The 25837-nt window shown below is 43.4% G+C and overlaps 1 protein-coding gene across 1 annotated transcript in view; it reads left to right on the top strand.

Annotated features, from left to right (window-relative positions):
* PACRG (parkin coregulated) overlaps nt 1-25837 on the top strand; it is a 582476-nt gene that overhangs the window by 423038 nt on the left and 133601 nt on the right. The window lies entirely within an intron of this gene.

The raw sequence follows: 25837 nt of genomic DNA, 5'->3' as shown, positions 1-25837 counted from the left end.
ACAGCAGTGATTTTGTACCGACAGTCATGTGCCTCTGGAGGAAGGGCAGCATTTAAGAGTCTGTGGAAAGAGGGTTTTAATATCTCCTTTTCCCAGGAGGGATGTCCCAGTCTCAGAACTGGGATCCTTCTGGCATCAGGATGACAAGAATTGGGGTGCCCTTAACAGCCAGCCCTGATACAGCCTCCCCCGTGGAGCTGGACGTGCCCAGGGTTGCTCAGCCAAACAGAAGGATCGAGAGGCAACATGATAGGTGCCTACGATGTGGCTATAAAAGGCTCTTGTGGGTACTGCGTGATCCTTCGTCTGCCAGTGCCACCGCAGGAATCATGAGGAAAATGGCCAGCAGTCGAGATATTTAGGTTGGACATTAGCTAAGGGGCCGTCTTGGCAGCTCCAGGAGACGATCTGAGAGTTCATCTTAAAGGTCATAGACCCTTCCTCCTGGCATATAGAATCCTAAGTGAGGCGGCTTTCCAGAGGAATCCTGGCGTCCCCAGTATTGAGACAGACAAAAGGATTGGAAAACTACAGGGGAGAAAAGGAATTAAATAAGCCACACTGATTTGACAGAAATCACTCCATTCTGTGCCTGGGTGTTGCTCTTAGACTCATGTGCTATGTAGACCTGTCAGATTTCACAAAGAAAAGTACAGGATACCCAGTTAATTTGAATTTCACATGAATAAGAAATAATTTCTTTCTTTTTTTTTTTTTTTTTTGAGACAGAGTCTCGCTCTGTCGCCCAGGCTGGAGTGCAGTGGCGCCAACTCAGCTCACTGCAAGCTCCGCCTCCTGGGTTTACGCCATTCTCCTGCCTCAGCCTCCTGAGCAGCTGGGACTACAGGCGCCCGCCACCTCACCCGGCTAGTTTTTTGTATGTTTTAGTAGAGACGGGGTTTCACTGTGTTAGCCAGGATGGTCTCGATCTCCTAACCTCATGATCTGCCCGTCTCGGCCTCCCAAAGTGCTGGGATTACGGGCTTGAGCCACTGTGCCTGGCCAGAAATAATTTCTTAATATAAGTATGTATCATGAAATATTTAAGACATACTTATACTAAAAATGTTTTTGTTGTTTATGTGAAATTTAAAGTTAACTGAGCATCTGTTTGATCAGGCAACTACAACAAGAACCACATGCCTCACACATACATGGTCTGTGTCCTCTGGCCACCTGCATGTGACATGCTGAAACTATCGCATCAACAAAACAAGCCCAAAGCTCTTATCTCTGAAGCACTGGGAGTGAAGTTACTACCTTAGAGGAGATGAGCACTTTTTAAAAATTAAATGTGGGAAAAAAAAACCACAGAAAACATAGAGACATTAACTCACAAGGCAAAATGACTTATCCTTGGCCTCCAAAGTCCTCACACCTAGATTATTGAATTAATTTTTCACTGTTTCTTCCTACTTTCCACTTTCTCCCCATACTTCTCTTCTATACAAAACTCTCAAATCAACTGGTGCAAAGGCTGCTATCCTAATGTGACTTCCCCTTGGGGCATCCAGTGAATGCCCAAACAGGCATGAAAGACCCTTCCTGAGCCCACCTTCCAAAGATACTTCTGCTTCCTCTGCCCTTGAGTGGTACCTTGGGCTAGGAAGTTACAGATGAGGCCAGTGAAGAGGAGGCTCGCCCCTCCATGAAGCCAGGAGGGTCGTTCCAATTCGAGAGATCAGGGAACACTTCCCGAGGGAGATGGCATTTGAGCTGCATTTTGAATAATGAGTAAAATGTAGGTATGGGAAGTTGGGGAGAGAAAAGCCTGGCTGGCCTAGGGCAAAAGCCCTGGATTGGGACAAGTCTTGTGTGTTCTGAGAGTGAGAGGCCCTATTGGCTGATGGTTAGAGGATGCCCAGATTCAACAAACTACTGATCTTTCTGTAATCTCTAGAAACCTTTTTTGAGTGCCGTGTCATCATTAAGGCCATGCAACAGGAAAAGTTACCTGCAACTACTTTAAGCATCAGAAACTAAGAAGTTCATTTAAAATATTTCTGATCTGTACCTTTAAAATTTCATTTTCAATATCATTATAAATCCACTCAACTGACTGTAAATCTCATGCCCATTTCAGAAGCCCTAGCTGAGTCTCTATCCTGTCCCAACCCCACTCCGACTGAAGATAAGATTCTGATGGCTGATCTACCTTTGTACCCACGCATATCCTCTTGGTTTACTTGCTAGCCTTCTCAGCCGCCTCTAGATCTCTGCACACATGGTGCTGTTCAGGGGTCTTGTTATATGCTGTTCCCTCCGTCTGGAGTGTCCTTTCCCCTCTTTTCTCCAAGTTCGTCCTTCAGGATTCAAGCTAAGTATTGTCTCCTTCAGGAACTCTTCCCTGAGCCCCGAGACAGGCCGAGGGGCCCTTGGCAGCACTCTCCTGTGGGAACCCTCACCGCCTTGTGCGGGAAGCTGCCTTTGGAATGTTTCTCCCAGGGGACCTGAGCTGCCGCGGTCTCCTCTGGCTCTTGGCTCCTGCAGCCCCTTCTCCATCAGGGCTGTCAGTCAGTCTCTAGGCTTCAGCCACCGCCTTTAAGCTCATGACTCCGAAATTTCAGTTTGCCTGAGCCACAGACCTATATATTGAGTTATCTGTTCCTAAAAACCTCAAGGTCACGCTCAACATGTTTAAAGCTAAACTCTCATCTTCCCCAAGCCTGCTCCTCCTCCTACATGGCTTCTCCAGCCCTGAGCACCAGAGGAGCCTAGGGGCCGTTTTAGACTCTTCTTCGCCCTTCTCCTGTACCAGCACTCCAGCCCAGTGTGCCACAGGTCCCATCTGAGCGGTCTCCCTACGAGTCCCGTGCCCCGTGACTCCCTCCCCTTCCACCGCTGCTGCCTGGGTTCCCACTGAGGAGCTCTCTCCTTGGGAGCCGTGCCCCCTCTCACTTCAGTCCTCCCCGAACCATTTGTATTTATTTTCTATTGCTGCCAAAACCAATTTACAGAGTTGGGGGCCTAAAACAGCAGAAATTTATTATCTTACAGCTCAATAGCGCAGAAGTCCACATACGTCATACAGGGCTAAAATTGAGGTATCTGCAGATCCGTGTCCCCTCCTGGGGCTCTGCTGGAAAGCCTGTTTCCTGGCCTTTTCCAACTTTCACTCCTTGGCTTGTGGGCCCCTTCAAAGCCAACTTCTTCAAAGCCAGCAACGTTGCATCTCCCTGACCGTTTTTCATGTCATCTCTAGCTGTACTCTTGTGCCTCACTCTGCCACTTTAAGGACCATCGTGATGACATTTAATCCACCCAGATTATCCAAAACGATCTCCCTATCTGAAGGTCTTTAATGTGAGCATGTCTGCAAAGTCCCTTTTGTCATGTAATGCAACATAATCACAGGTTCCAGGAATTAGGTTATGGTCATCTTGGCAGTGGTGGGCAGAATATTCTGTCTACCACACCATGGAGTGACCTTCCTAAAACACGTCTCTTCTCCTACTGACAATTACTAACTACTACCTGTGGAGTAAAGTCCAAACTTCCCATCTGGGGATAATGCTCTCCATCCTCCGTCCCGTGTCCAGTGGCACCTACATTCAAAAAACCACTGGCATTTGCTCCATAACAGTGGGACTGCCTCTGTGTCTACTAATTCTGCTCTTCAGCCTTGCGTGGCCTTCCCTTCCCTCAGCTACCATGACCATTCCCAAGTCACCACCTCTGCAATGCCTCCTAGGACCCACCCTCCGAGGTGGAAATGTTCACTCCCTCTAGGTGCTCGCTGTCCCTAGACCCACATCTCTCATGTCACTTCTCCCTCTTTATTGAACCTTGCTGGTTACCAGCAGAGCTCCCCACGAACAGGGAACTCGTCTGCCCTGTTGCTGCATCCCCAGCACCAGGCATAGCGAATTACAAATGTCGGTGGGATGGGTGGGTGAACACACATTAGGCTGCAGAGCTCGTGGGCTGCTCCTGGGGTCCATGCTTGCTCTCACACTGATATGAGAATAGTTATCCAGCCAGCTGAGGATGTCAACAGCCACTTCTCAGAATGAAAAAGGACACGAACCAATGTTTCACTTTACTACACCGCTAGTGGATCAAACGAAGCCACAAGCGCTCGGCTTGGAGGATACTATCATTCCTTACGTTCCTTATGTTCTGTTCCCCACCGTTTGGGCCAGTTAGTATTTTCTTCAGTGAACCTTTCTTGAGTGTTCAATAGCACTATGAAAGTTGTCACTAGACCAAGAACAAATGAGGTATAGTTTACTCCTTAGTTGACAACTAATGAACATTACCAAGCTGACGGGCTTAACCCCTTGACTTTTCTATTAGGACCTAAAGAATCCATAGAAATGATCTACAGTTCTTGGAAAGAAAGGGAAAACAAAATATTTGTGGGTTCATGTGTAGACCCTTATGGGTAACACCTCTTTTATTCCTCACCAGGACCATGTGAGGTGGTAGCTCTGGGGGAATGGGAAATGCTCCCAAATTCTTAGGTACATGGAGAAACCAAGATTGGACCTTCACCTATGTTTTTGTTGCTTCTGTAGTAAAATGAGGCTGCTGACTGTATTAAGAATTGTACCTATAGGGAGTGTCCACCTTGATTTATGTTTGGGCTTAGGAAGATATTGAGATGGGCTTGAGTGGAGAATTACAGTAAAAGCAATCCCGGTGATGTGGAGGAGGGAGCGATGGGTTTTAGTAACTGCTTGTGCATGCCTGGTTGAATTGAACCACTAAACCTCTTTCACCCATCATTACTTGTATCTTAGGATGGGAGAATGAGCTATTTGAGCTGATGAACTCTTAAAGATCAAAGCTTCCATTTTTATGCAAATAGCCAAGAGCAATAAAACCTAGGAAAGAAAAGTAGGGAACCTGGATTACAGTAGGATGTGTGTCATTAAAAGTTACAGCAAGCCAGGTGGCTATTCAGAAGTAAGCGCCCAGCAAGGACAACATTTCAAATTTGTGTTTTAAATTATTTTTAAATGAGAAGAGGTAGTAATAGCAAAATAGAACCCTGAATTTTACTGTTTCTCTAATACATCGCAATCTTAAGATGACATAACTATGCACTTTTGAATTAGACATTACTAGGAAATAATATTGCACACTCTGACATGCCAGGTACCCCCTCACACTGCAGCAGGCACAGGGTTTTGGTGCTGGAAGCCCTTGGAATCTGACTTAAGTACCACTCTCCAACTAAACATGCCTTCTTTAGCTTTAGAAACCCATTTTGCAATCCAGGTATTGATCATGCTGCCGTATTATACAGTGGGTCTATGAAGGAAGCACATCCAGATCCTTCCTGCCTGAATAGACCACTATCATGTTGCTTGGAGGTAGAACTGAGGTCATGTATTCGAGACCAGCCTGGTCCAACATGGTGAAAGCCCGTCTCTAATAAAAATACAATTCTTTTTTGTATTTTTTGAGAATAAGCTGCTTTGAATGCCATGAGCACAGGCTTTGGAGTGAGAGAGCTGGGCCCAGTCACAGATCTCCTGCTTCCAGGCTGTGTGACCTCAGCCAACTTAGGGAACTTCTCTGAGCCCACATTGTCACTGCATACTGTTGTTGTAAGGGTTACATAAGGTAACCTTTTTAAAGAATTTAAATGTTGCATCTGTCTGACATTTAGCTAGAGTTTAAAGAGTTTAAAGTTTCATTGTAGCTAAAAATAATAAATACTGTTATTTATTATCTTAATCTATTATTTCTTATATGTGTTATATAAAATTTATATATTTACATCATTTTAGCTAAAAATAATAATTTTTTAGCTAAAAAATATAATTTATTATAATCTAAATTTATCATATTAGTTCTTGTTTTTAGCTAAAATGAAGTAAATTGATGTGCTATAAGGAAGAGTTGCTCTACGCTTATTATAATTGCATTTATACAATTTTTAAAAACTAATACTGAATCTCTAGTGAAAAGAGTACTGGACTGAGTCTCACATTACGGGTTTTAGTCCTGATTCTGTACTCAATAATTTTTTTTCTACCTTCCTCAGCCACAGTATTCAGTATTTAATATAATGAGTGTTCTGGTAAGTTCTTTACATACATTATCTTATTTACTTTTTACAAGGTCAGGAGTGACATTGACCCAATTACTTGTCCTTTCTACGTTCTTCTTCTGCAAGATAAGGGTGTCGAATGTTCTCTCGGGTCATTTCAGCAATAGTATTCTAAAGGAATGCCTCCCACAAATTGTTTTCTAATTTTACTTTGAAGAATTCCAGAGATGACAGTCCTAGGGTGTCCATGACACTGGTAGACACCTCCCCCTCCCATTCGGTGGCCCCGATCCCTCATTCTGCCTCCACCCCTGTGACTTCCTCTCCTTCCTCCTCCCAGGATGGACAATCCACGTTCAACCCCGCTCTCTCCTTGACAGCCCTTCTCCGACAGAGCCTGGCTTTCCCTGTCAGGTGTTGGTTAGCCTTCTCTGTACCTTTAATTATTTTTCATTTCGGTTATTTTTGCTGTGTGTCTGGGAATCACTATTAGCTAGAGAGAACCATATCAAAGACATTACTCTGCATGGGTCTGTCCTCTGTCAAGTCCAAGATGTGGATTCATTGCCATCTCTTGTATTTTTTGGACACGAGTTTGATGAGGTTTCTTAATTTTGACAGAGTTAATGCTTCCAAGAAACTTAATAAAAATTCTACAGTCATTTTAGTAATCAGGGAGCTACAGTGGAAATATATCTGTGAGTAATAAAATCCATCCCCTGGAAGCTATCACCAAAGACTCAACAATCATGTTCCCCACCCAGCATCCTTTCTGGACCTCAAGATGTCTTGTCAAGTATATTTAATGTCCAGGATATTTAATTTACACCACAGAATTAACTCAAATCTATTTGTATTCATTTTCAGGCAGAGTTTTGCAAGTTACCAAGACTTAAAATAATGGAGGTTTTGACCTCTAGGTGAACAATTACTTTTTTTCTTTTCATGTACTGTACTCATGAAAATATATTGATGAATTAATAAGTGGCATACCTTTCATAGTAAATTTTAACAAAATAACCTTAATAGAAGCCTGAATTGCAGCATGGACAATATTGACATCGTGATAGGAAAGTTAGGCATTTTAGTAATTAAGTTAAACAGTTATTTTGCTCCCACAACTCAGTTTTCCTTCCAGTTTTCCAACCCCAATCAGAATTACTGAACCTGAAACTTGCTGAGAAGAATAATATGTAGTCAGCTTAATTTCCCCCCTTGAATATGCTTAAGGGAACAAAACCCTCTCTTCTTGGAGGAATTCCCACTGTGCTCTCTGGTCTTTCCTTTCTCCCTCAGCTACCATATTAAGCATTTACTCTCCTAGGCGTTCTGCTAGGCTTCTTGTAAATATCATTTTATTTGCTCACAAGCACTTGATATGAATATGAGGCTCCTGGAGCCCAGCGCTCCCCCACGCCCAAGGTGACAGTTAGGAAGCGGCAAAGCCAGGATTTAACCTGTGTGTTAAAGTCCATGCTCTCATCTGTCCCACTAGAAAATGTGCTGCTCTTAACATCCATCTTCCAGGTCATGTAATCAACACCACATATACTTGGCTCTCTGTTACCTTTTGCATTTCAATACAATCCCGTAGCCTGGAGTTCGAGGTCCTCCAGGATTTCAGTCTTACTTGCCATCTCCACTTCATTTGTCATTACTCCAGAGGTTGAATCTTCATCAGGAAGCCTAAGGTTTTTAATCCCCACCAAGATCTGCCTGCTATATTTGCATTCTTGATAAAAGCCTTATTTAGGATTATTCATTTTCACATCTTCAAGTGGGTGAACTGTTGTTCTGTTGGGTTTAGGTTTACTATGTAATGTGATGCCTTGCAGAACGTGCCATATCCGGGCATTCTGATGTACTCATGTGTTCAAAGACTGGATGCATTCCTTTGTACAGGTCTGCACATATATGTAACCAGTTCCTTCTTGATGGATATTAGGTTATTTTGAGGATCTTGCTATTGAGAACAATATCATAACTTATATTTTGTACATGTGCATATATTTTGGGCACTTGTGTATATGTATCTGAGCAATAGTTTTTGTTTTTTTGTTTTTTTGTTTTTTTTGAGATGGAGTCTTGCTCTGTTGCCCAGGCTGGAGTGCAGTGACACTATCTTGGCTCACTGCAACATCTGCCTCCCAGGTTCAAGCAATTCTCCTGCTTCAGCCTCCCAAGTAGCTGGGATTACAGGCGCATGCCACTATGCCCGGCTAAGTTTTGTATTTTTATTAGAGACGGGCTTTCACCGTGTTGGACCAGGCTGGTCTCGAACATCTGACCTCAGGTGATCCGCCCACCTCGGCTCCCAAAGTGCTGGGATTACAGACGTGAGCCACCGTGCCTGGCCTTGAACAATACAGTCTTATGAATAGAAGGTGCATGTTTTATTTCGAAAGAGATCAACCCTGACCCCCTCCAATCCTCCAGATGTTGAAAAGATTGTCAAGGTCCTCATTTTCTCAATTTGGTGTTTTACCTTTGGGTGTCCTCTGACATCGGGGTTCAAGTGAGTTCATTCCATGGCTCCATCCCACTACCCAGCACCCAATAGCTTTACTAAAAGCTGCGTGGGCCTCTCAAAATCCAGGGGCTGCTTGTCGAGTATTTAGAAAGGGATTGAAATTGTAGGCATGTGTTTGGTATAGCCATAAAAGTATCTTCTCAAATGTATTTGCATGAAATTTTAAGTAAGTCTAGATCTTTTGAGTGGGACAGACTGGATATGTACCTGCCAGAGAACAGATACTGAAGGGTCAAATACAATTCATTAGAAGACACACAGAACTGTATGGGCAGAAAACACCTGTCCCACAGGGTTTGGGGCTTGCTAGAGCTTCCACATCCTGGACTCTGCTGGAGGAAAAACTGAAAGTAACCCGCCAGCTGCCAGGGCCCAACCCCAACCTGGAGAGCCAGGACAGCCAGGTCTTGGCAGGTGCTGACTTACAAAAAGAATGGTCCTGCTAGGTGAAGTGTGGTCAGGGAGAGGCGACTGCAGGTGATCTTGGAAATCAATGCTCATTATCAACGTGACTAGTCAAGCTCTGGTAGGACCATGGTTCTCAATCCTGGCTGCACGTTGAAATCACACGGGACGTTTTAAAAGTTCTGACGCCAAATTCTTCTCCCACTTGTTGTGCAATAACCCCAATCCCCCTCAAATGCCTCCAAATAATCTGAGTCACATGTGCTTGACACAGGCTTTTCAGCTTTCATTTGGTTTCATCCAATTTCTTCCTCTCCTGCTCCACCTGATCCCACAATGGAACAGCCTCTGGATTGGCAAGTGCAGACTACCAGAGCGGTAAATGCTTGCCCAAAAAAGATCTCAGTTCACACTGTCAGAGGGTGACTTTCTCCACCTTTCTGGTCCTGCAGGGATTCAGATGTCACATCTGGAGCTTAGCTGGGCAATTTTACAAGCTTCCCAGGTGGTACCTGCAGCCAAGTCTGAGAACAACTGCGGTAGGGCTGCAGCCAGAGTGAGGCCCACCGGGCCCAGCCCCCAGAGCTGGCAAGATCTGGCTAGCGGTAAAGACCCCAACAAAGCAGGGCATGGTGGTCTCTAACTCTGACTATGAAACTGGTGATGAAGACAGAGCCAGTCCTTCTGGTTCTCGGTAGCACATCAGGGTTGTCAAGGGCTGCACAGAGTCAGGGAGGTGGAGCTGCTGTAGGACTCACCAGAGACCACACAGCAAGACAAACTCCAAATCGATCAGCCTGGCTGCTAATGGAATCCTATCCTAACCAAGTTTCACTAGGAAATGTGTGCAACTCCACTGCAGGGCATGGCTCCAGCTGGGAGGGACTGCAGGAAATCAGGACCTGACCCACCTTTTTCTTTCCAATTAAGAGGATCCAGCCTGTGCACAGTGCCTGGGATGTGGCTGGCAGCTCCCACCTGGGGGTTTTCAACCATTGCCACACCTACTTGCTAATTCAGCTGCTTTTTTTTTTTATCAGCTCCACATTTTTTTTTTTTTTTTTTCCTGAGACAGAGTCTCGCTCTGTCACTCAGGCTGGAGTGCAGAGGCACGATTTCAGCTCACTGCAGCCTCTGCCTTTCGGGTTCAAGCGATTCTCCTGCCTCAGACTCCCCAGTAGCTGAGATTACAGGCACCCGCCACCACGCCCAACTAATTTTTTTGCATTTTTAGTAGATGCAGGGTTTTGCCATGTTGGCCAGGTGGGTCTCGAACTCCTGACCTCAGGTGATGCAGCTGCCTCAGCCTCACAAAGTGCTGGGATTATAGGCGTGAGCCATCGCACCTGGCCTTCAGCTCCACTTTTGAGCTAGATATAAATGCCAAGGATTTTATTACTATAAAAAATAATATTGTCCATATTTTTGTATCATGTTATTCTTGTATCTAATTTTTGTTATTGTATTTTATTAATTTAGAAATGGTTTATGAGTCATTCAAAAAGTGTTTAGTAGCATAATAAATATTAAGATTATTAAGACAATTTATACCCAAATAGATTTAGACCTTCAGTCTGAACTCCTTTTGGTATAATAACTTCCATTGTAAAATACAAAGGTTGATAAATAATTGTAATGATAAATTTTCAAAAGGAAAAAGAATTTGTAGACCTGAATTATTATGTTAAATCTGTAAGTAATATATTTTAGAGATAAATAGATATCGTGATTTATTTTTAAGCTGTCATGAATCAAAGATCAGCCTTTCTCAGATAAGCAGAAATTGATTAAAATCGACATTATTTCAGATTTTTATTTATATTACTTTTCTGTTCTCATGCCTAATCATGAAGTTCTACATAGCTCCACATTTTTAAAAAATGTTTGGCTTAAAAAAATAAGATGTAAAATACTTGTTTTTGAAAACACTGAGCATATCAGGAAGAGTAATTGGGAGGAAAAAATTAGGTCAGAATGAGTAACAAAATAGTATTTGTTTCTATTCGCACTTGCTCTGCAATAGCCATAATCTCCCTCAAACTCCTTTGTATATCTCAGTCACATGTGTTCATGGCACAACTTTTTCAGCTTCCATTTGGTGGCTGCCAATCTCTTCCTCTTCTGCTCCATCTAACAAGAGAATATCCTCTACATTGGCCTCTAAACTAAGTCCCCAGTTCACACTGCCAAAGTGTGAATTTTCTCCCAGGTCTGGACAAGACTCTGCCTCAATTTCTCATCCAGCCTCCATGTCAGTCCACACTCAGTGAGCGCTGGAAATGATTTTTTTAAGGAACCTCGGGCTCTTCCCTCGCTTGAGTTAAGAAGCTGCATAGGAGAGAGAGTAGAGCTACCTTAAGATCTCTTTGAACCTTTCACTCCTCCAGGAATGATGGGGGCTGGATTGCAAAACTATCAGATTAACAGATAATACAGTTCTCAAATTCATTCCACCTCTCAGCCACTGGCCCGTTGGTTTGGGGCCCTTCAAGCTGGGACCCCATCACACTTGATTTCCAAACACTGTGAACTAGATAGGCCACATGGTTTAGAGACAGAAACCTCGATTTATACCCCAGTTAGTAATGTTACTGAGTGCCTTAGGCAAGTCCCTGAACCATTCTGAGGTTCATGATACTGACTTTATTTCCTGGCAGAGCTCCCATGGTGATTTGGTAAATTAATGCATGCTCAGGGTATGTACGTATGTATATAAACCAAAGTGCTAGACAAGGGTTTGCAACGGTGATTTTTTTAACAGAATTTTGATGCCAAAAGCATGTGTTGAGCCTCTCCAAGGTGCCTTACACACATATGTTAGGGTCTATGGGAGTTTAAAAAAAAATACTAATGCCGGGTCCCTATCCCCAAGGGCCAACACTCTACCGAGGAAACGTGGGTGGCAAGCGCTTCATGGTCACACACAGAATGCAGACAAAAGCTTTAGAAACGTCTGATGAAGCGAAGCCCTCAAGAGGGTTGACAGTTTCCCGGAATGCACGTTAAATGCAGTCTAGGGCCAGGAACAGCACAGCAGAGGCACCCATCAGGGAGGCCGCGTTGCCTGCACAGGAAACAGTAAATGGTTTAGTGGAGACAGCGTGGGGCAGGGGCTGGTAGGGGGCGCTGAGGATGGGAGAACGAAAGGGCCCTGAGGGAGAGAGGTCTGACTGGAACCCAAAGAACACACCAAATCTCAATGAGGAACAGCGGATGGGGGGTGACGTCACTTATCTCTTCAACCAGTGGATATTTATTGGTTGCCTGGAGGAACCAGTACCAAGAATACACCCATAAAGAAGACAAAGGCCCACCCCTGTGGAGACCCCTGTCTCGGGGGAAAAAGGGGGAAATGACCACAAACCTCCATCCTCGTGGTAAGTGTTGAGATCTGGGTAAGCACAGAGCACTAGGGTAACCCAGGGGAGAGGCGCTGGTCCAGCGTGGGGTGAGCAAGGAGGGAGCTCAAACTCAAGCCTTCAAGACAGTTCACCCTGTCCAGGCTTCGGGATGTGAACTGGAGGGAGGGAGCCTGGCAGAAAGGGGAAAGCTGGGAGGAGAAACATCACTCAGAGGCCTCTGAACGGCCCAGGTGAGGGGCCAGGGAGGCCTCATTTAGGACAATGAAGATGAGAATGGGGGGACAGGGGGGAAGAATGAATGAAAGGGCATCATTGCATCTAAGGCACCATTAGCCATTTTTTAAAATCTTCCTTAAATACAGAATTATTTTTAAAATGTTATAATTCTAATATAATACAATTTCTCTTATTTGAAATCTTCACTGGTTTTGCCAAGCACCCCGATTTCATCTAAATACAAGTGTAATGAAAGACAGATGCATTGTTTTGAGTAACACAGAAGCTCCAATTCCTTGGCTGCAGTGGTTGGCGCGGGGTTTCTGGGCAGCCTCGCTTGCGCCCAGCACATGTGAAGGGGTTTTGTGCTCATTTCCTCTGCATCTGCTGAGGGCAACACTGAATCTGTCTTCTCTCCCTGCTTTCCTCTTTGACTGTTTTGTTTGTTCCATTTGCCCTGCTCAACAACAACAACAAAAAAATGTAGATTAGAATCAGCCCTTTATTTCAACAGCAGTGAAAGAATTATTTTGTTAATTGGTATATTGATACCCCAAGAACCGCTTACTGTGCCAAGTTATTAAGAATAAGTAGGCGAAGGGGCAAATTAAACTTTGAATCACCTGTTCCTTTGGGCAAAATCCATAAACCAAATTGACTGCAACCAAATGTCATATTATTTACATGGCGTGAGCAATTTATTTTCTAAAAATGTGCTCAACAAAAGATTTGAATTTGCTCTTAAGCATATAATGGATCCCACTTAATAGTGAAGCTCTCTCATGTGCCCTTCTGTATAGTTAAATCATATGGAAAAATGTCACAAAGCAAAATAAAATGTATTTATTTCAGCCATATCTTCCCACAGCATGACATGAAGTCTGAAAAAAGAATCACTAAGCATTTTTATGCCATCTGTGCTGGTAGGGGATACGTTTACCAAGTATGTCACTGTAAAATATTCCATTTTGAAATAAGCATAGTCTAATTATTACTATATAGTGTCTGGCTGAATGAGTACAAAATTGGGCAAAGTTCCATATCTGACAAAATACTCTTTTTATTTGTTATTTTGTTGCATAACTAGTCCACCATAATGTCCTTTACTGAATTCCAAGAAATCCAAAAAAAGAATCATAGATTATATTTATGTTAAAAATCTGCATGCTTTTCTATCCAAATAAAGTTCAGATCATCTTTTCCAACAGTTGAAATTACAGCTTCTCATTAGCAGAATGTGTCTCACTGTGACAACTGGGATGATGATGCTATTGGGTCTGTTAATCTCTATTGCAAAAGGAGAGCTAAAATGTCTGCATAATCAAAAAAGCTGTTGTTTCAGTTTGCTGGTAAAACACAAAGTTGTATCCATTATGATGTCCACCTATCAGACAGAAGAAGCCTGAAGCTTATAGTTTGCCATTATTATGACTAAATTTCATGAATACTTACAGAATTTTTATTTCCTATATGCGTTAAGCCCTCTTTGTAGTTTGTTAATGAGATGTAAAAATTGTGTAAAGTTTTCAGAGAGCAGTTTGATTGCCTCCAAAAAGCATTAGAGGGTCCCAGCTTAATCACTGGTTTATGAAGTAACCCTGGTCTATGCTATCCTGCAAGGTTCATTGCCAAGTTGAGATATATCATGCCATTGTTTTGAGACACATGTGAATAATAAAATGTAACATAGTTTACAAATGAAAATACTTTATAACTATGTTGAGCTCCTTCTAGTTGTAAATCTTCCCAAGTCAATAATATTCATATCAAAATTTTCTAATCTAGCTAAATTAAGGAGATGTGACTTAGTAAAAAGTAACAACATAAAATTGTATCATTTTCATCATGATTGTACAGAAAAGCTATTATTTTTCTAAAATGAAAAAATACAAATTTTAGTTTGTCATAGAATCAAGGGCTAGATTCACTTAATAAATTATCTGGATCCTGCTCAAAACTCTGAAAAAATTTAAAGTCTGTAAGGTTTTTGAAGTCCCACTTCCTTTCAAACCAACCCCACTATCTCCCTGAAGTCATTTTTGACAACGACTGCCTGTGAATGTGATTTGTAAACTATTAGACAACACACAAAAGTGAACTGCTGTCACTAATCATATAACTATCATTCAAATCGTGGCAGCTACACTTTCCAATAGTTCCCATAAGTTTCCAACTGAACATAGTATTTTTTGCTGTAGTGTTTGTTTTATCAATTGATTGTATGTATTTTTGTATTCTTTTGTACACTGTCTTTGAACTTGACCTTAAATATTTTCTGTCCATGGCATATCCCTTGATGTGATTACAGGTCAAAGTCCACATCATAGATGCCTAAAGTATCCTGTAGGAAAACAGAATGGGTGCTTCAATAAACATTTATTAAAGCATTTGGCCAGGCGTGGTGGCTCATGCCTGTAATCCTAGCACTTGGGAGGCTGAGGCAGGTGGATCACCTGAGGTCCAAGACCAGCCTGGCCAACATGGTGACACCCTGTCTCTACTAAAAATACAAAAAGTAGCTGGGCATGGTGACGGGCACCCGTAATCCCAGCTACTCAGAAGGCTGAGGCAGGAGAATCGCTTGTTCCCTGGGCCGAGATTGCGGGTTGGGGTTGGGGGCGGAGTTTGCAGTGAGCCAAGATCGCACCAGTGCACTCCAGCCTGAACAATAGAGCAAGACTCCGTCTCAAAAAAACAAACAAACAAACAAACAAACAAAAAAGTTATTAAAGCATTGTATGCAATCTGCTTTAACCCCTATTCTAATAAAACAACAACAACAAGAACTCTGAAAATGACTTTCACCATAATTAGTTGAAAATGTTACTTTCCTTTGGCTCAGCTGTATGTAACTCATTATTATATCTATGTCTGAGACTGAGTGTGCGTTTTCAATATAATCAAAGGAAAGACCACCTTTACCAAAAGAACAAATTTCAAAGTTCTTTTATTCCTGTGAACCATATTCTCCAATCACCTACACTGAATATTTTAAATGGGAATTTTTGAAGTGTTAAATATTTATGACCATGTTTTTCTTTCCTAATGTATATGGAGTGCTGGAGCTTGTGGCCATAATATACTAATGGACCAACTTTCAGTCCGAAAGTTTGAAAGTTAATACACTGATTTTACCACTTGCAAAAGATATCCATATTTGAATAAAAGCGACCAGAAGTGAAGCTAATCGATTTAATAACACATGCAGTTATTTCCTCTTTCTTTTAAAACCCAGGAGGAAAGTGGGGTCCATGTGGTCCTAATTGTGTTATTAGTTCTTAGTTTTCCTCTCGGTGCGCTTCTAAGTCTTCTTTTGAGCAAATATCATGAAAAGCTCAAGATGAGAAGCAGTGTTGATTTGAATGAAAGGCTAATCCCAGTTGTCCTTTTTTTCATTGATAAAAACCATGATGGTCAGGATGAGTCTCATTGAAGCATGTATTATGATAAAGTGAACTACGGTGCATGGAATCACATTTGATGTTCAGGGATCTCATCTGAGAAGGAAAGAGAGCACCTTTCCTCAGCCTGGAGAAAATGAGGTGTCGGTGGGTGCAGGCAGAGCTGCATCTGCCAGTGTGAATGAGGAAATCCATATCTGATTTTCCAAATGAAGTCAAGATTCGGGTCAACTGTGGGGCGAAAGAACAAGGATACCACTGGTGGTTCAGGACGAGAGGTGCTGGTTGGGAATAGCCATAGAACTGGACGTGTGGTACTGACGAGGTATGGGAGAAATGTTGGGGGTGTGGAATTGGCCCCACTTCACGTGGCTGTGTGCTGTGCTCCTATGGCAGCCAGCCTGTAGAGCAGGAATTCTCATGTGACCACTGGGTTTGGTTATCCCAGATTAGGAATTAGCAGGAGGAGTGTGGCAAAGGCCATGTCTAGAATGTGCTAGGAGGAGCCGGCCAGATGGCTCAGAAGAGAGAGGCCGCTGAGCAGACTGGGCAGGCAGGGGCCATACAGACTTGGGGAACACCTTCTTCTGCTCGGGTTGCCCAGCCTGTCACAAACTGGGTGACTTCCACAACACACGTGTGCTTTCTCACAGTGCTGAAGGCCGGCAGTCCAGGATCAGGGTGTCAGCAAGATCGGTTTCTCATGGGGCCTCTCTCCTTGGCTTGCGGACGGCCGCCTTCTCGCTGTGTCCTCACAGGGTCGTCCCTCCGTCTGTGTGTTGTTATCTGTGTTATCTCTTTTTATAAGGATTAGAGCCCACCCATGTGACTTCATTTTACCCCAATTACCTCAAAGACATTTCTCCCAATACAGTCACATTTTTTGGAGGAACTGGCAGTCAGGGCTTCAACATAGGAATTTTAGAGGCTGGGAGGACACAGTTCAGCCCGTAACCAGAAAAAGGCAGTTGTCCTGCGGGGAAGGGAACTGTTGAGGGGTGAGATTGCTGGAGGAAGAGGAGGCCGTGGCTTAGAGCGAGGAACAAGAGGTCCTCCAAGAGAGATGGGACCTGAGTATGAGTTGAAGTGGCCTGTTCTGCGTTGTTCTCACCCTATAAAATCGCTGAGGGCAGGAATCATCTTTCTGCATCTCTGGTTGCCTGGCCCACCGTCAGCTCGGAGCTCTAAACAGTAGGGACTCACCCCTGTTGAATGACTTCAGATTGAGGGTCATGTGCCAGCAATTCTCTCCAGGCACCGCTAGAGGGTGAGCCTCCATTTTTGAAAACTACCCAGAATCCGCTGCTCCGTCTGGGGTCAGGACGGCCCCTACTCTCTCAAGGACTCACTCTACACTGTCAAGGACTCACCCTACTCTGTTGTGCCACACAAGCCACTGTCACAGGGTTCACCCTGCTTTTATTCTAATTCTTCTGGTCGCTTGGAAAGTAGCCTGGCATCTAATGAAAACAGCCCTCAAGTGGCCCAGCTTCCCCCACCTTGCACTGCCCTGCAGTCTCTATTTGCTGTCGATTACAGGCAGTCTGTGCATCTGGGTTTATTTTCACTTTTCCAAAACCAACTCTCAGCCTATTCACTGATCTTCTACAGGGTTGCTCCGGTTCCTACTTCTTTTATTGCTTAGACCTCTCTTTTTATTCCGTCCTTCATTCTCCCACTCCTTTTCATCTGTAGTCTCTTCTTACCAGTACACATCGGTGTTGCTTCATACGTAGCTCCTAATGTCAGCTCATCAAATGAACTATAATGAAGTAAAAGGATATTGCCTAGTGCTAGATTATAGCAAAATTCTCAAACAAGTAGACTTGTTTTATGCAAAATGTGAGCATGTAGACTTTTGCGTCAACTCATAGTAAACTCTAATTTTGTTTTGATGTCTCAAAAGATTTAAAATGCCTGTTCAACCATAATTTTTAAAAACAAACTAGAGCGTATTGGTGGCTACATTATGAATCCACTCAATGACAAGTAGTATTAGTGACTAAATGGTCATTATAATGTAATGTTAGCTGCAGAGAATTTTGAAGAAAGATAAAGAAGCTTGCCACCTAGTAGTCAAGATGAGAAAAAAAAAGAAAAATCACAAATCAAAGGGGGAAGTCCCAGGAGAGCATCCCCCACAGTGCAGTAGGCAAGAAGAGCTGGCATTGACTGAGTGCTGACAGGGCGTTAGGCTGTGTGTCCACTAAGCCGTTTATCTGCTTTATGCTCACTTATTGCATATCTTTGCCACTCCATGAGGCAGGTATGACTGTTCTGCCCATTTTACAGATGAGGAAGCTGAAGCTCAGAGCAGTTAAGCAGTTTGCCCATGATCACACAACTATCTGATCTAAAGCGTAGGCTCCTAGCCACTCCCAATTATGTAACAATCCTAGCACGATTATAGCTCTTCTCAAGTGCAAAAAGGTTCAAAATCAATCTGGAGATAAAATAACTTTTCCCCCTAGTTTTTCATGAGAGTAACTAAGCCTTTCTGTAAGCTGTGGCCAGCTGGGCAGTGATAAGATAGTAGACGTATACAGAAGACTGAAAAGAGGAGAAGAAACACAGACAGACTGAAAAAGAATTGTCTCCTCCCTGGTGGAGCATGAGCCCATGGGTCGGGACCCTGGATTGCAGCTGGCCCAAGTCGGCGGCACTGCCTGTGGGGACCCCTCCTGAGAGTGTGGAAAAGTCAGCTTCACCTGTGAGAGCAGCTAGTGGGGGACGGTGACATTTTCCATCACAGACTCTACCATGGATTTATTTTTATACCAAAATAAACAAGAAGTCCATCAACCTGGCACACAAAGTGAATGGACCCGCCCCCAGCTGGCGCCCTGTCTGCCTGGGCTCTGGCCCCATAAGTGAGCAAATTACAGAACAGGCTTCCAAACATAGAAATATCTTCCATTGTAATCCCAGGAAGCTCTCAGCGTCTACATTTTATTAAGCTGCAGTTATTATTTTAAAACAAGGCCAAGTGCCTCTTGGTATATACTTAAAACCTGCGAATTGCTTTTTAATGTCTCAGACTTGTAGCCAGCACTGGAAATTTCCAGTTCCTCTACCTTGATGAGCTCAGACGTTTCTGCCCCCTCACCCTAAACAAGCAGACCTTAAGTTTACACCTGATTCTCTAAAGAAAGCTACCAAAAATACAACAAAGATAATGGAATTTTTGTTACTTTAGTTTTTTTAATTGCCAGAAATTATATTTTGCTTAAGCATTAGGAGAAACAGCAAGTTGCCCCAGAGAAAGCCTCTTTGATTCAGGCCATGGAATAATTTGTTTTAGTGTACACACGCACACACACACACAACCTGAGGATGAGTAAACACTTTTGTGGATTTTTCTTTTCTGGGAAGAAGAATGTAGCGTTCATTGATTAACACAATTTCTTGCTTTCTTGACTTCTGCTGGATCCTGAAACACATGTGAGCGCTCACACCTGGGGGCAGGGGAGCTGGGCTCAGGACACTGTGTGACACTGAGAACTGTGCAGTCTCTAGAAAATTATAAATGTCATTGGCCTCAATTATGAATCTCTAAAACAGAGACAGGTGTGCTAATTAGGTTTTAAAATATTCAAAAACTTGACTTAATCCTTTTAATTCTAGGAGTTAAACCTAAGGAAATATTAAAGATAGAGTCTTGAATGTCTAGATATTTTAAATCAGTTTTTAATCATAGTGAAAAATGAAAATAAGTTAAATATCTACCAATATCAAAATGGCTAAATCATGTTTTATTCTCATAATGGAATATTATATCACCATTTAAATGAGTGAAGAGTATCTAAGAACATGATAAAATCATCATGATATAAAATAAAGTTTAAAAACAAGGTATAAAACCATATAATACAGTCTTAATTGTGTAATAACATGTGCTTGTGTGAATACACACGTTAGGAAATACATCTAAGTGGCAATGATGGCTATTTCTGAGGAGGGCGATTATACAGGATCATTTTTCTTTATCCCTCTCTGTTTGCCATCTCTTCCATAATAAACTACATCATCAAAAAACTAAGTTATTTCGAAAATAAAAATAATGAATTGGTCTAGATTATCTCTAAATTTCTTTACAGTATAAGCCTCTATTCCATTTATGAACCAATTAAAAATAAATTAGAAAATAACAGGGAGGTGTTAGCATTTCCAAAAACAGTGGCTTCTTAGAGTAGAGACCTTCCACACCTGATCTCATCCCATCCAGGCCAAAACCGTAGAGGATTTGCAGCCTGGGTTATAAAGACACTGCAAGCCATTTTAGAAACCAAAACACGACTGCTCCCCTCAGAGGCACAGGTGGTTTCTGCTCTAGACCATCGCTTGAGGCTTTTGAACACTGCAGTAAGGTGGGCTCGTCCTCACTGATGTGAGAATCACCAACGGTTTTGCTCTCCGCTTCCCCCCAAAGTTGCGTATGGTTTTTGCCTCAGGGCCTATAGAATGTGGGTGTGGCTGAAGTTGCTTCTTCCTTTTCATAGGAAATATTTTCAGGGTCACCCTCTCCACCCTGACAACCAGGAGGGCGCCTCAGTGGGTGTCTGCAGGTTCCCAGCCCAGGAGCTTTCGCCTCTATTTGACGGGCCCTTCATAAGTTTCTAGTTAAAACCTTGGGGTTAGAGAGTTGGTGCCTTGTCCTCTCCATAGCCAAAGGCATCGCTCTGTGCTCTGGGCTTCAGATGTTAAGGAGAAGTAAATCCTAAAGGACGCCATTGCTCCCTGGAGCACGTACCAGCTGCACATTTATGACTCAAGGCACAAAATCTGAAGTAATCAAGTCGTCCTTTGACTACTCTGTGCAAGAAAATGCATGACTCAGAAATGTGTAGCCACGCACAACACTTTTTTCAAATAATTCTACTCAGCTGGAAGTGATTTTTTTATGTGAATATCCTTTCGTGGTTACTTGAGAGCAGGAGTGCCCAATCTTCTGGCTTCCCTGGGCCACATTGAAAGAAGAATTGTCTTGGGCCACACATAAAATACATTAATGATGATGAGCTGATGAGCTAAAAAAAAAAATTGCAAAAAAATCTCATAATGTTTTAAGAAAGTTTATGAATTTGTTTTGGGCCACATTCAAAGCCATCCTGGGCCACATGCAGCCCATGGGCTGTGGGTTGGACAAGCTTGCTTTAGAGGATCAGTTTGCTTTTCAGTCTGGGCATAGAAGAGAGAAGTGGGAAATTCTGAATATGACCCAAAACTTCAGGTTCCCAGTGCCTGGTCATAGAGTCGCAGACATCTTATTCTGTTGAATGTCACTTTGTTTTGACCACAGAGAGAATGAATAGAATTATACTGCAAGAAAGTGCCTTCAAAAATGAACCAGTCTATCTCGTTACCTTCAGGCTAAACTGTGCCAGAGCCAGTGCTAACTAGTAAGTAAGGGTCTCTATTTTAGTGACCATCGCAGGAGAATCCCAGACTCGTACAGAGTTTGTCAATCATCATACTCGGGAAACTTTTTCATATATTCAACTTAAACCTCTCAAAAGAGTTTATCACGTTCTTCTTATTCAATGCTCATTCAAGGTAAAAACAGCTGGGTACCGTCTCCATCATCATCATCATTATTGTTACTGTCACCACCACTAGTGCCACTGCTACCACCTGAGACACGTAGGACAGTAGGTGCTGTGCTTCCACTGTCTCATTGAGTCCTCACATCAAATGTAAATAAATCGAGGGGGCTTATTTCCACCTTTGATACGTGAGGAAACTAAGGCTCAGAAAGACAAAATGTTTGTCCACAGTACAGCTTGTTGTAGCAGAGCCAAAATATCCACCAGGTAGACTTTTTCTACAGGGCCATGCTACTGCGTCATCTACTTTTGTATGATTACAAACTTTCTTAATCTTCGATAGGTGAAATTGTTTTAGCCTCTCATCCTGTTTCCTAATCCAGAACTCTGTACCTCTCAGAAATGGTTGCTGATACCTGTTTGACCACTAGGAAAAGCAGGAACTGGACTAGTATTTTCTACTGAGTTCAGATCTGCCTTTCTAAGATAATTAGGTTTGAGCTGGGGAGGGAAGAAGAGCTAACTTTAAAGGTTGGGGAACAATGTCAGCTCCCAGATCTCTTAGGGGTGGAGCCATCTCTTTTTTGGGGGACCTGAAGAGACGTCTCTTGAAGCTTTGTTTGTTTGCAGAGTGAGCATAGAGTGTTTACTCAGATGATGCATTCATTTGGGGTTGACTTGCATGGGAGTGGGACCTGTGAAGGCTGGGGGGAGTGGTTAAAGGACAGCCGCTCCCCCCCTGCCCCGCCCAGCCACCTGTGACTCTACTGCTTCTGAGGGATTGGGGTAACAGTCATTTCTGGTGGGATGCCACAGAGGCTTTCTGGTAGCCCCAGGGATTGTGTAAAAGCTCTGGGTGCTGGGAAGTGGTGAGCAGCTGTTGGGGTACATAACGGGGAGTGGGGAGGGACAGAATGTCAGGGAGCAGGTGAGCTGCAGGTAGAACCAGGGTTTCCTGAGACCTGGCCTGTGATACCATGAAACATCAAGGAGTGTGAGTCCAAGGAGATCTGAGCAGCACCGGTCAAAGGAGGAGGAGGAGCTCTGCTTCCTCGGGCTCCATTTCCACTGAGGAATCCCAGCATTTTTAACTCAAAACCCAAGTTTTTGCCTCTGGGTCATAGTGGATCAAAAGATAAATGGGCCTTTTCAATTTTGTATTTCCAATCTCAGATACTCGAATCATTCCTGATCTAAAGCACAGTTTGTGTTTCAGTTCTCTGGTGCGTAGCCCAGGTAATGAGTCTATTCTGTTTATTTATCTAGCTCAGAGATTTAGGCTTCCAGTCAAAGTAACCTTACACAAAGAAACAACAAAACACAAGTAGACCAGTTAAGAGTGATTGTAAGATGTCAGTTTTTCCATCTTACCACCACCCACCCACACTCACTTGTGGAGGCTTCTTCTATAGTCCGCATAGAGAATCTCACTTTTTCCTTTAAACGGCCCCTTTATTTCTTCAGGCAGTCGTGACTGTTCTTGGACACGGAAGGTGGTCAGAACAAAGATACTAACACTTCACTGGTTCTCTTTTCCTGCTCACAGTTGCTTCAACAACAAAAATTGTACAATCTCGATCTAAGTCACAAAGTGTAAAACATTCCTATTCCTTCATAAGTGACACTTTTCCCCATTAACAGAGAACAAAGGAAGTAACAACCAAGCGGAAGAAAAATGCTCACTACACAGCCAGTAAACTAGCTGCGTTATGCCCTTGACTCTTTTGCTTTTGATTATCATTTGTTTATTCGAGTATTTATTGAAACCTGCCAGGCTAAAAAGCATGCTAAAAGCTGGAAAAGAAAGAAAGGGGGGATGGAAAGAGGGGAGAAACTCAGACAAAATTCCTGTCCTTAAAGAGACTGCAGACAAGTTTGCAAAGTTACATAGGGAGAGACCGTCAGAGTGATTCAGGTGAAATGCTCTCGGAGCCTGGCTCTAGAGATGAGAGAAGGTTTCATAAGACATTTCATTTGGACTTCAGACACTGGGCAGGTGGAAGAAATATATTCTAGGCTAAGGAAATAACGTGAGTAACGTCTTTGAACATAAACAATAAATTTGCAACCCAAGTTGTATGGAAAAGACTGGAGAGAGGGAAAGTCGAGAAATAATGGAGGGTGTTTAATGACAAGCCCAGGAATCTGGGACAGTCAGCTGCCGTTGAATATTGGCAGATAGGCAAGTGACATCATCACACATGGGCTTCTGTTTGGAGGGGAGTGACAGCCCTCCATAAGGAGTTTAGGGAGCTGAGGTGGAGTCAGGTGAGCCACCCTGGAGACTGTTGCTGTATCAGGGACAAAGAACAAGAGGCAGAACTAGGACAGTGGCAGTGGAAACTAAGAGGAGAAGAAAATGCTTAAAACGGTGTACAGAAATACCAACATAACAGACGCCCCCAGGCACATGCAGCTTAGCAGTTAGTTACACATAAGCTCCAGGGAGACAGAGACAGACAGAGATATTTGGGAGTGTCCACATGAAGGCAGTAAGTGGAAATGTTAAACTGAATACAATTACCAAAGATCTTCTGGTAATGAAGGAAAGTGAGTCACGAACAGCCCTCTGTTTTGGAGCATGTCCATTTGAGAGAGGGATAGAGACAGAAGATGAGCTTGAGGGTGACTTAGAAAGTCAGAGCTGGGAGGAGAAACCCAGAAGAGTCTCACATCAGAGAAACCTAGGGAACAGAGTTTTCAAAACCAGGGTCTGAGTGACAATGTGGAGAGCTACAGGAAGGAAAGAAAACAAAAGACCAAGCATGAAGAAAGGCTCCAGGCTGTGGAGGGTTTGTGCTCCACAAGTTATAGGAGGCTGCAGGGACAGAAGCCAGGCAACGGGGGCAAGGAGTGGCCTGGGGAGTGACAGATCATAAACCCCCCTCTCGTGAGAAACTGGGATAATGGAAGGAGAGACAAAGACTGTTAGCTAAGAAATTAGAAAACGGATTTTTTTTTCTGTGTGTGTGTGTGTGTGTGTTTTTTTTGGAGGGTGAGATTCGACCATGTTTTTCTGCAAGAAGAGTCTGAGAAACATGCCCTAAGCCTGTGCAGATTCCATTCCAAGCACCTCCAAACAGCACACACGCTTCCCTCCATGCACCCCCAGGTGGGAACAGTGGCCACAGGTCAATGCTTCTCTTCCCTGCTGGACCATTTGTTCACCACAGGCACAAATCTGCTCTGTCTTGTTCACCACCTGACACTTAGAAGAGGCTCAAACCTGGTCATTGGCTGGGGACTCAAGACAGAGCAAGGAGCATTCCCACTACAAAGCTTCCAGAACAGGAAGGAAAGTTGGATGGGGAGCCGATGCGGCTCAGCCAGGAGAAACACAAGGCCAGCTGAAGCCAGTGGGCCTGCAAGAAAGAGGGCTCCCTGCCTGGCACCAGAGCTGCAGTCCCTCGTTGAAGTGCACACGGAGGCAGGGTCTAGGAATGCTCATTCCCACCTTGTTGCCTCGTGAGCATGCCCCATGCCATTCTGGGCACCACCCTCAGCAACAACAAGACTAGCTCTCAGCCACCCTCCCAGCTTGGCATGGCATGGACATGCTGATCTTATGGCCAGAGGGACAAGGGGAAGTGCTGCATAGACTCCACCTGGCAGGGGCAGATCTTTTGTCTTTTCTTTCTCCTTCCTGCAGCCTGGAACTCAAACGAGAAGGCCCGGGCTCCAGCAGCCACCTTTGGCTGTGGAGTAATCTTGAGACACAGACACATGCAGGAAGCTTCAGTACTAAAATAGGAGACGCCCAGTTCTTCCCTGACTTCATGGCGCCCATGCACTTTAGGGTAGCCTGGTTGTTTCCTTCCAGACTTTTTCTGACAGGAGAGAAATTAAACACCTGTCTTACCTAAGCCAGTATTATGTTGAATTTTCTGTTCCATGCAGCCAAACTCAATCTTTACATTAATGCTAAAACATAAATGAAACTGCTAGGAGAAGCTGCCTTGCCAGGCTCCCTGGTGGGTGCCGTCACATCCAGCACCCGGTTTCTCAAACTTCCCCACACCCACCACAGAAAAGCAAGAACTAGGTACAGTATCTGGCGTTCTGTAGGCGCTGATGGTCATGGAATTCAGTCTCTCTGGTGTATTTTAAGTTGCCATTCAAAAATAAAGCACTCGGGTAACATAAGTGAATTTTGATAAAATTACATGTAACAATTCCTATTTGGGTTCATAGAGCTCTTTCTTTAAAAAGGCTGAATTTTATCTCCTTTTATAGAATTAAAGTTTTTACTTTTCATTTGTGATGAGCTGAATTTTCAGGCTGATGAGATAAGTCACTGATATTTACCACACAGGACTTAATAAAAAAGAAGCTTAGGTTTCAATGGTGGGTTTCTTTTTGGGGCATAGACCGTGGTTTTA

Source organism: Trachypithecus francoisi, unplaced genomic scaffold (genome assembly GCF_009764315.1).
Source record: "Trachypithecus francoisi isolate TF-2019V2 unplaced genomic scaffold, Tfra_2.0 Lachesis_group15, whole genome shotgun sequence".
NCBI classification, from domain to species: domain Eukaryota; kingdom Metazoa; phylum Chordata; class Mammalia; order Primates; family Cercopithecidae; genus Trachypithecus; species Trachypithecus francoisi.
Note: the sequence above shows the minus strand (reverse complement) of the source record. Positions and strands in the feature narration are given on the sequence as shown.